Genomic DNA, 11,934 nt, shown 5'->3' on the forward strand with positions numbered 1-11,934 from the left:
ACTTGTACCAACTTTCTCTTCCATTTTAAACAATACAGATCCCTATAGTCTGATGTTGGTATATTAATGCAAGGAATGTAATAATTATTTATTCAGTGAGGACTGTTGTGCACAAATCACTGGAAACATAAGATTAACCTTTGCTTACGCATGTGAACATGAGAGACAGAACTTGTTGCTCTTTACATATCATAGGTTTTTCAATAAATCCCATCTTTTTGCCAGTTTTTAAATTCAGATTATGTTCTTGAATGTTTTATCTCCACGTTCTGATCATACAAAATGAGGTTTTGAGCTCCACACATTAAAACTGCAAATACAAAAGAGACAAAAACAAACAGAGGGAACATTTAATTCTTCATCTCCCACTTTAATGCGCTCAGCCAGGTGAATACCAATAAAAAATGTAGAATAGGAGAATACCTTGCGTTGCAATGATCTTTTCTGCCTCTCAGATGCCATACCCATGAGGGACAAAGCTTATTTTTGATGCAGTGAGATCTTTTCATGCAGAGTATTTTCATTAACGTATTTCATTATAAAAAAAAGAATTTCACAAAATTCTAAATGAAAATAACCTGCCATTGATTTCCTATTGTGAGAAGAAATACATTTTGCTATCCAGGGCTGGACATCTCAGAATGTCAGGAACATAGAGCTACTCTCCTTTTTTAAAAAAACAAGGCACTTATGAATTGCTCTTTAAGTGAACAGAGTCAGTGGGAATTTGCTAGCATTTTGCCAGAAGAATGTTTTGCCTGTGGGCTAGAACTGCTATGGGCAGCACAGTGTCACTTCAATGAACTCCAGCTTACCAGGGCATGTGTGAATGATTTCTTTATGCAAGGCCCTCACAGCCAACACACTTCTGAACGAAACACTGTTTTGAGAAATTCTAGTCTTAGTCTTCTCCTCACTCCCTCCATCTATAAAAATAAAAAGTTACCTTAAAAATGTACTAGAGAAATAAAACTGCATCCAATCAAAATTTATTCACTCTCAGGCAACTGTGCTGCTATTTCTAGCTTACTGGCAGAAGATGAATTTGTGACTTAAGGGCAGAATTTTATAAGTGGCAATATAGCAAAAAAGGTACCTTTATACAGTAGGGATTTCTGTGCTCTGGAATGAGAACTTTCAGACTTCTCTATGTTGCATATCTGAACCTCATTCATGTTTACTTCACAGTTAGGGATTATTATATTTCTAAAATTCAGGTTTTTTTGAGACTGTGCATTTAAAAAAGTGATAGTACAGACTAGACACTTTTCTCAAATAAATACCTTTGCTTTAACGGCTCTGAGTGTTAGTCTAGAATATCTGATAGCCATGTAAAACTATAAATTTAAACTTCTTGATAGAGGTGCAAAAGCTTCTTCATTATCAAATCTCAATTATATCAGCATGAATAGACTTTTTTTAGTTTTGGGTTGGTTTTTTGTTTTGTTTTGTTTGTTTGTTGGTCTTGGGGTTTTTTTGTTACTGCTGTTTTTTAAATTATCCTCTGTTTTTTTAATTGCTTAAACGAAGTAAATAAGGCCTAAAAAAGTGCAATAAATATGCATGTTTATGTCTGTAAATGTAATAATAAATAATCATTACGCAGCACTTACAAAAACAGAGGAGATACGCTACACCAATTTAATGTCTTCTTCAAGGTGGAAAGAAGAAGCTTTGAATTTCCACATGTAGGGCATTCAGAATAATCTCCTTAAATCAGCTTTTAGCAAGCAAGGAGAAAATGCTGTTGTTTATTCTGAAGTCTATCACAACACAAAGCATCAAAATCAAAGAAGCATGAGATGATTTTTTTCTTTAAATTGGATTTTTTGTAAAAGTGAAGAAGGCACCGCTGTTTCTTTAAAGACGAGACACATTTTAGCTGAATTTACAATAAAGTCTCTCAACTAATGGTGATATAATGTTCCTGCTGCTCCAAAATAGCAAAATTCAGATAATATTTAAAAATAGCAATATAAATTAAGTCTTTTCCACTAAATTGGTCTAAGTAGTTCCTGTTCAATGGTGTATGCACTGCAACATTAAAGCATATTGAAAACATTTTCGTATTGCTATTATTGATCAGTGTAGAATTGTGAATTCATTGCAGTGGCATCTGGGAACCAAATCACAGGAAAACAAAGCCATATCTGCATGCTCAAATATACATTTTGGTCCAGTCATGCTGTAATGTATGCAAATGCTTTATCAGTTTTGAACATCTAGAGCTCCTAAGGAATTCATGTTTGGGTCCAACAGGATAACCAACCACTGGCATAATGAGCAGGTGCAGAAAAGCTAGTGGGATTTCCCACATGTAGAAAATAAACTAGTCAGTTAGTAAAACATTTCAATTAATATTTTGGGGGTTGCTTTTATGATCTTGAGAAACAGTTTGCTAGATGATATATATATGGTATATATGACATACATATATATACATATATGGTATATATGACATACCATGTCATGATACACACTCATGTAATTCCATCTCTAAAATTACTGCTTGCTTTAGGAAAATCAAGCAACAACACAAAAGGGATTTTGAAACTACATCATGCTTTATATTTTTTCTAAAGTCACTATGCCACAATAAAAGCAATTTAGTAACAGAGTCCTGTCATTTCTGTTAGTCTTCAGATGGTATTTCATGGAAAAAATTCCACTGCTTCCATTAGAGTAGCTGAACTGAAGATAAATACTACAGATTACTACCCACAGAAGGAAAATAAGTCAAATTCCTGTGGAAATTTAGTTAAAATAATATGTTTCTATTTCCTTCAGATAATGATTTGCTTTGGATTTGTTAATATAAACAGGGTACTAAAATCTACTAATGATTTGCTTTCTTTAGTGGCTGTTGCATATATTAGTTGTTTTCTTTCTCATTTAAACTGATATAATTTAATAGTAAAAGCACTGATTTTTTTATTACAAACTAGATTAATTTTGTACCACTTAATTATCCTGACATTATGACAGGTTTCTTTTTCTGAGTAGTTTCTAAGGAAAATGAGAATCCGAAAGAGGCAAAAATCCAGAAACAAGCCAGCTAGCTTAGCATAAATGTTGACTGAAGGGAAATCTCCACGATCTCCAGACTAATAAATTATGATTAATTTCTTATGATGATGAAAGGGATAACAGACTTGTCTTACAACCATGAAAAAAAAAGACCACAAGAAAACCACAGGAGATATAGGAAACAGTATCTGCAGCCCTCCTTCCTTTCACTGTTTCAATTGCATCAAATATGCACATCCTAAACAGAAAGCTTTGGTAAGAGGCAGCAGACTGCAGGACTTCTGGAAGAGAGCAGGTGGGACTGGGAATCTAGTCTAATGCTCTGATGAGTTCAGAGGCAGACCTTCTCAAATATAAATAATGGGGATAATGTTCCAGACTTTCTGGGGACTAATGCTCAGGAAACACTTTAAAAATGCTGTACAAGCATTGCATACTAACAGATAAGGAGAATCTTTTGGAAGATTGAAAGGCTTAGAGTTACACCCTCAGGGCTGCTTATGGATTCAGTGAAAATATTATTGGTTTACACTTGGAAAAAGCCATCTAGAATAAAAATTATCACTTCTTGAGTAAAGACTGGAAGATATGTCTCCCCAAAAGCACTGGGATTAGGGAACAGTGTTCCTGGGGGTGGCAGTATTTGAATACAAGTGCAAACCCTCACAGTGATCACAACTAGGGACTTGGCAGCAAGTGCTTCAACCCCTTTGGAACTGAAAAGAATCTGTCATGAGTCTTTCTGGAATGCTGTAGGATACATTTCTGTGGGATGGGGACATTCTGGGTCTGTTACATACAGAAAGCACATGTTCAATATATAATACAACCCTGTTTGCCCAACTCCTTGGTCTGAAACCACAGCCACTGAAGCCACCTCAAAGCTCAATAACTCAGTATATGAAGTTGCTGAGCTGTGTTAAGGGAATTAATTGGCTTCTTGAGCAGGTTTTGCAGCTTATGCAGATATCTACACTCAAAATCTTGTTACAACTCTTTATTTACTACACGGGTGTCGTTTCTGTAGACACTAATTCGCTGGTCAAATTTATAGCTAAACTATAATTCTTTAAAGAAAACGCTGACACACAATTACAATTAAAGTGTCAAAAGAGCAAAGATAGCTGTATTAGTGATGACCAGATTTACCGCAATTTTAGAAACATAGGTGCTACATAATAGGTTTAAAATGCTGGTGAAAATTGATAAAGACTCCCTAAAATTACAAAGAACTGTTGTTAGCATAATTCTTTAAACTATGAATATGTATTAACTCCAATTCCACTGAAGTGTATGAAATTTTTAATTATATGAATGTTATTCAAATTACCTTGAATAAAAACACAAATTAAAAAATAAAAGTCCAGTCTAAGGACATAAAATAATATATGCCTACAAAACTCTCAACTTTTTATTTTTTTAAAATCTTAATTAAAAAATAGTGTCACTATTCTGCTGTTGTAAATGCTATTCTGTTATTACTATCAAGTCAGTGTATGCAGTTTCATTTACTTTTGATTAGATATGCATTGTATGAGTCAGTGCAGATCTTAAAAATCTGTTATAAAATACTGCAGTCAGAACAATAGTTAATACAAAGCAGTTGACTCCTTCTGTTGATTGAGTTTGATTACTGCGGATGGCAACCATACACGCACAGGAAGAAAATAAAACCTGCAAGAGAACTCAGGGCCCTTTAAGTCAAGGTACTGGCACAGAAGTCCTGGTGATGTTTTTCCCCCAACAGATTTCCAAAAAGGAACAAAACAAAGATAAATCCATAATGATGACATTTCTTCTTTTCCCTCTGCATGTTTCAAGAAACTTTGCTTTAGTTTCCTAGCTTGCTTGGCTGCAGTAGAGTGACTTGCATAATCAGAAAGGGGTTTTAGAGATACAAAACAAGTGTAACACTACTTTCTTTCACTTTTATCAAAGATCCTCAACACATTTGCAGTGCTCTTCCCTGTTAAGAGAATAAATTGTATAGTTGGAAACCTCTAGGTGTCAGTGAGGAACAGGCAAGGGCTCACCAGCAACAGGCAGTGTCTCAGTTTCCCAGGGATCACCCTCACCACTGGGAGGGACTCAGACACGTCTAAAGACACCCAGGTTGGGCAGTCCGGACCAACTCTGTCACTTTACACTGCCAGCTCCTGCAACTAAGAGTTTGTATTAGGACGGGTTATTAGTCTCCATTTCAGATGCTTTTATTTCAAAATTCTTTCTCCTCAACAAACATATGCTACCAGAACAGCCTGCTACCTTTGTCCTCCACTTTTCTTTCTGTACTTTCTAAAGAATGACATAATTAAGCCACATTCAGTCACATTAAGAAAAGTGTGTGTGTTTATTGGCATGCCACTCTTGAAATAGGGGTAAATGAATGCAGATGATAAAAATTATTTGCACCTGATCTTATCAGCAATAACCTACAATTGAGGCCCAGAAGATTGGCAGCAAATCTTTGTGGTCATCATGCTGGCCAAACACTGTAGGAACAAACAACAGTATGACTCTGCTTGTGCAGTTTCAGTTTCACAAGATGATGTGTGACCTAGAGCTATTGACAGACTTGAAGCATTCTAAACCTGTGTGTACATTATTTTCCTATCAGATGTGACATTAACTTAATTACTGAAGCACATTTATTGCTAGGTATATAAAAAACACAGAAAACATGAACAGTAGCAAAATCAGGCCAAATGCATGGGAAGTCAGCTCAGTTGCCTAAACACTGACACCCATTGCCACTGGAGATGTACTGAGACATCTGCACAGGGCTGGCAGAAGACAGACAATCAGTAGGTGACCTGCATTCTCCAGAGGCCACAGCTGTTGGTCTGGAGAAGACCAGGAGAATCTCAAACAGCACCAGATGCCTGTGGCTAGGCATTAAAATGAACCCTAAAAAGATACCATAGAAAAGTTTATAGACTTATGCCTCCATTTAGCAGTATTTCCACACTTGATTTAACTGTTGGTATTCTCTATAATCAAAGAATGAGACGACACCAATCTTAAATGGGACCTTTGCAAGCATATACTAAATTTTGATTGGAATAGTTAGGTGCTGTATTCACAATAAATTGTCAGTTGTACGAGTAGAACTTGTGACAAGAGATTTTACTTCAGCAGTTTTTCAGGTAACTGCCAAAACATCTAAGTACCATGTCTGTAGCAGTATGCGGCTCCTTACCTGAGCCCCCAAAATAGTTTGATGCCACACAGGCTTTGTCTGTCAATGTTTTTTAATTTAGCTACATATTTTCCTTTTGTTATATTTGAATAGTGAGCAAATTGTCTTGATCTAGTTTTGTCTGGAATCCTTGAAATCCTGATTTTGCAAGACTGCAATAGTCATAGAGATCACAGTAATATATTCTATTTTCTTTCCATTCAAAAATGATGAAGAAATGGATATCAAAGGGTGGCAACAAGAAACACAGCTTCTTCTGAAACCGCTACAAAAATACAAGATACTAAGGATTAAGAGGAAAATATTTTTAAAGGGCTTACGGCTTTTTATATCAGGTTAATTTTACTTAAATTAAGCTTCAGAGAGTTCTTTTTCCAGCCTTTCCACACTGGTGCCATATCTATCCAAATGTAAACACATTTCTCTTTGTAAATTAAGGCATTTATGGTGGAAAGACTAAAGATTTTCTAATTATACTGCTATTAGTACTCAAAAACGATGTGGGACATTTCCTCGAGGCAGTCCATTGGAACACAGAGAGATGGGCCTGATTTTCCGCAAAGGAAAAAACATTTAAGGATTATAATGGAATCTCTCACAATGGTCAAACAAGCCCAGAACATGGTCTGGATGAAAAGCTTTAAATTTAATTCCATTTCAGTTGTAATGACAGTATCTTGAAAGTATTCAGCAAGGACTCTAATCAAACAGGGAATATTCCAGCAAAGGAATAGCGTCCTGTCTGCCTTCTTTTTCCCAGGAATAGCAGTTTGGTGCTATAGTACTCTATTTCTCTAGTCATTGCACTGGGGACATGGATCTAAAGCTTTCACTTGTCATCCATGTTTTATGATGGAGGAGATCTCTGTCCTTTAATGATTTTTTCATAAACTCACTGTCCAGGGCAGAACTAAGCCCTGTATGACCTGACTGTGGTTAACCAGAAGTTGGTCACCACTTTCCCCCAAGGCTCATTTAGGGTCACTCCTATACCTCCCATTTCCATTTCCCTTTTTAAGCCAGATTGCTCAATGACACAATACATTCTCGTGGACCATGTTTTTGAAAACTTAGAACAGGAGATAAAAGGAACATGTATTGACTAGAGAATGAGACCAAAAAGAAACTGTTCTATAAATTCCAGGAGATGATATTGTAGAGCACTCAAGTGAAAGGGTTTCAGAAACTTTTGTTTTGATGGAAACTCAAAACTTTTCACAGAAGATTAGCATTTCTTGAAACCAAAACCAAAAATAAGCTACCAACTCCAAAACCTTTAATCAAAAATACATTTTTCTGTCAAAAAAAAAAAAAATAAAGAAAAAAAATTTAGCAGAAAGGGTGGTATGCAATTTAATTAGTTTTCATCTATCCTAACATTAATTATATTGTCTATGATGCAATTGCCAGGACACAGATATCTCCTTATGTTGATTCCTCAGAAAACATATGTTAAAATACTTCTGTCATGAAGTGAGTTGTGGCTGGATTAGATGGATATAAGCTCTCCCCTCACCACCCTTTGCTCCACCCTCCATGCATCAGTTTACCAGGCATTGCAGTGGTTTCTGCTAACAGGCTCTGACACTGACTGAGGAAATGAATGATCTGGATGAAAAGAGTCTCAGGGGTTCTTATAATGAAGATTTATCAATTCCCCTACTGTTTGCAGCCAAAGAGGGCAGCACACTTCTTTAACATCAAATCAATCTGTGAGTTACTGGATGAACTGTCACCTTTATCCCAGACACAGTGAGGGAGCTCAACTCAGAGGTGAAGTTAAGCAAAATCCAGTTTATCTGAAATGTTACAAGATTCAGAACTGTATGTAAATTTCCATATTTCTGTCTCTTCTGTTTTCTTCTGAAGCTGAACAAAGATCTTTACGATCTTTAAAACAGTACAATCACCTGACAACTCTTCATTAATTTCTGATTACTATGTATTCCAATATAATGTCAGAGCCCTAAATTTTTTTTTTTTTTAATCACCAAGCTAGATATATTCTCGAGTTTCATCTTTTTAAAAATAATGCTGGTGTTTTAAGCAGAACATTTCAGACATACCTCCTCAGCTGGTTACATTAACTCAAGCTCAGCATGGTTTCAACTGCCTCATGCATGTTTTCTGTGGTGTAAAGATGTGCATAAGGCCTCTCAGAAGAATTGCTGCAATTATTTCCTCAGATCTTTGGCCACATTCCCATTTCAATCAAATTAGCAGCTGCTCCTCTTCATTCTTCTACCTCTACAAGAGCTGCTAAATTGTCTTGCTTCCAGATCCTTATGTCAGTAAAAACAGAGAAAGACAGAAAGGGGAAGAGACAAACAAATACAAAAAAGTGAAGGGATCTCCTCTTACAGGTACAGCTGGAGTATGTAAAAAGGATAAAACATTTAACTGACAGTACAGACATGGTCACTGGTTTTGTATGGTTTCTAAGCGATGACAGCTACTCTTGACTGTGATGCCTCTTGTACTCTGATTCTCGAGCACTACTGACACAGATTAACAATGAGACCACAAGTTTGAGCAAGGACTGGCTCTCATTCTCTTAGGCACACATTGCAGGCTTGTGTTGATTGCAGGCATTAGGCTGACCGAAGCTTATGATGAGACAATTTCATATAAAGCTAACAAGGTTTGCTTCTGGTTCATCCACTGACTTTCAATTTCTGACTTACTCCTTTGCACTTGATCCCACAAAGTACAGATTTGTCAGACTATGTTCTTCAAGACACCTATTATTTCCTAGAAGAGCTGGTGACTAAAAACACTTGCTACATCATCACTACACTGTTGACAACTCTGAGGTTCATCTTGCTTAACTGGCACATGCTTTTTAAGAAAACTACAACTCACAGGGCCAAATTCTCTGCTGCTTATTGCTAACGGCTCATTTGCAGCTAACACATGAGAGAATGCAAGCCTGCATTGCCTCTTCAAGCTATTGCTCGAAAGAGGTTAGGTGCCTGAAGTACTGGAATGCAGGAAAATTGTCTTTTAATTACTAATTGCAGCAACAATTGCTGATTGTGACTAAGGATATCAACCATTTTCCATAAGAAGGTGTCTTGCTTTCATTTTGACAGGACCACAAGAAGGTATTTCTGTTTTAATTAGAATTACGTATGACTTTAGCCATGTAAACTGAAGCCACATAGCCTAGAAAAAAATAACATTACTCATGTAAAAATTCTGAAGATCCCTTATTTGAACTACTGAAAACACACACAGTTTAAGAGCAGAGGAGAAATACTGAATGCTGCTGAGATCCTAAAGGCAAGTAACATAAATTACAGCACTTCCTGAAGAAGGCAGTGACACATGGACGAAACAGGGAATCCATAAAGGGGCAAATTTTGTGGTCAGTTATTATAGAAACAATCTCTCCAGCACTTCCAGTTCTCCTGAAAGAAACCAATCTAAATGTAAAGCGTTTAAATTAAGGTACTTTGATTCAAAAGGGTGCTCTGTGTTCACAGGCAGTCTATTGAGTTCTTTGAAGTAATGTCTCCTTCATAGCCTTAACTCCCATATGTTGGTCAGCATATAAATCCATACCTTAAATTGGGCTGTGAGCAAATGTGGATAACAGATATGGGTTGCTGCTAATATTTGTATTAATCTCCTTAGCAGAAGGATATTCTGAGAAACACTTGAAATTTTCAAACTCTTGAAAGAGAGTATGACAAGAGATGAGCGTGTGTGGGAGAAAAATAGGTTCTTGAACCCCTAACTGTGACTCCCACACTGTTGCAACTGTCTATGGTGATAGCATTTATAATACCTCATCCCTTCAAGGCCAACACCTCTTCAGTGTGGTTAAGTATTAAACTTATTTTTTATTGCCACAGAATAGTACACACTTTAGAGAATCTGACTGTGTTTGTGGATTCAGAAAGCAAGCAGTGTATTCAGGGGGCAGTTTGGTTGCAAAACCAATATGAAGTTCATTTATGCTAATACAGTCCCCTACAGTTCTACAATAAAGTGTGTGCCCATTTGCAGTCATGCTACTGTTGACATCCTAATTGTCAGGGCACCCATTGAAAAACCAAACATGCCTGCAAAATGGCACAATTCACCTTGCTCACTAACAGAACACAATAGAAATTTTTACTTACATATTAACGCTTAGCTGAAGCAGGCTTTGAGGATATTTCACCTAGCTTTTATCCAGGTGATGAACCACTAGTATAAAGCAGTGGATACTCATCTCACACTGACTTCTATGAAAGTACTCCTGGAATGATTCAAATTCCCTACAATGCAGGATGAGACCCACACTCCAATTTTTGGATCCACCAAATTAAAAATCCAGAAAGAATGTACATAAACTGAACAATCTTTCACCAACAAACCAAGATAATTATTATTGTGTCACTATGTGTAAAGAAACTATCAATTAAAAAACTAGCAATGCAAGAATAGTAGTTTAAGTTTTCAAACCAATACAATCTCCAGAAATAGTACAATACTTGACAAAATAGAGGAGATTACACAGCTGTAGCATATATTTTTGACTAATTTAGTATTCATTTCTTAAACTACTTTCTCTGTCCTAAGAAATGAAAACTGTATTAGTGTAAATACTGTATCTGACTTGAAAGAGCCACATATTATTGCATGCTACATACATTCCTTCACTTCAATTTTAAACTACCCTTCAGAGCTGCTTTGGGATAAACTCATATCTTTAATAACTAACTTAATACACAGATATTTTATTATCCCTTCAGGAAAACAAGTAAACTCCATTCCAGAGAAATAAATCTGACGTGATATAAAAAAAACAAAGAAAGAAATCCTGTCAAAGATGTGAATAAAAATAGGATGAGTATGGTTTAAGTCACAATTTCATTAATTTATCTTGCTCCTCCACTGCTCAGCAACAGAACTATTATTTTATAGCTCCCACATATGTGCAATGAGGACTTCTGTTCTGTGCCATTACTCATGCACATAGGCACTGTTTCTCTCTGACACACGTTGATGCACCTTTCCTCAGCTTCCTTACCAGATACACCTGCTAAGCCATAGCTGTGTTGACAGGCACAACAGGCAAACACTGTGCTGCAATAACAAATCAGCTGGCATTGAGGACAACACAGGAATTTGACAGTTAAAGCCCAAGTCAAGCTTGGTCCTGGAGACTGAATGCCAGGTCTTAGTGGCTGGAGTACACTAGATGAAACACCTGGGACACATCTTTCCAGTTCCACACCAGAGAAAACCATTTAAGAAGCTGCAGTACTGTTCATGGTACAAACCAAACAACAGCCAGTGGGGAAAATGTTCAAAACAACTGAACTCAAACGTTAACATAGACATGCTCTGTGAAACTATGCTTCAGGTGCAACAGGAGGGCTACAGCAAAAGCAGATGAGATGGGTTGTCCCAAACAAGAACAGGCTATTCTGCACAGATAGATCAAGAGGGAGGTCTAGCTCCGGGGCATGCAGCAGAATAGCCTTAGTGGCATGGCAGAATAGGCAGGCAGATATTAGAAAGTATTTCTATGGGTCTACACAGCTCACAGTTTCTTTCCTGATCCTTAGCAGAAGCATCCTCCCTGCTGAGGAGAACAGCCCTCCTAAAATAAGCATGTTAAGCAAAATTAAACCCTCAAGACTTACCTCTACAGACAGGAAAATCGGTAATGAGAAAGAAGAAATCTGATTTTCATCTGTCTATACTCACACTTG

This window comes from Corvus brachyrhynchos, unplaced genomic scaffold (assembly GCF_000691975.1).
Source record: "Corvus brachyrhynchos isolate BGI_N302 unplaced genomic scaffold, ASM69197v1 scaffold136, whole genome shotgun sequence".
NCBI classification, from domain to species: Eukaryota; Metazoa; Chordata; class Aves; order Passeriformes; family Corvidae; genus Corvus; species Corvus brachyrhynchos.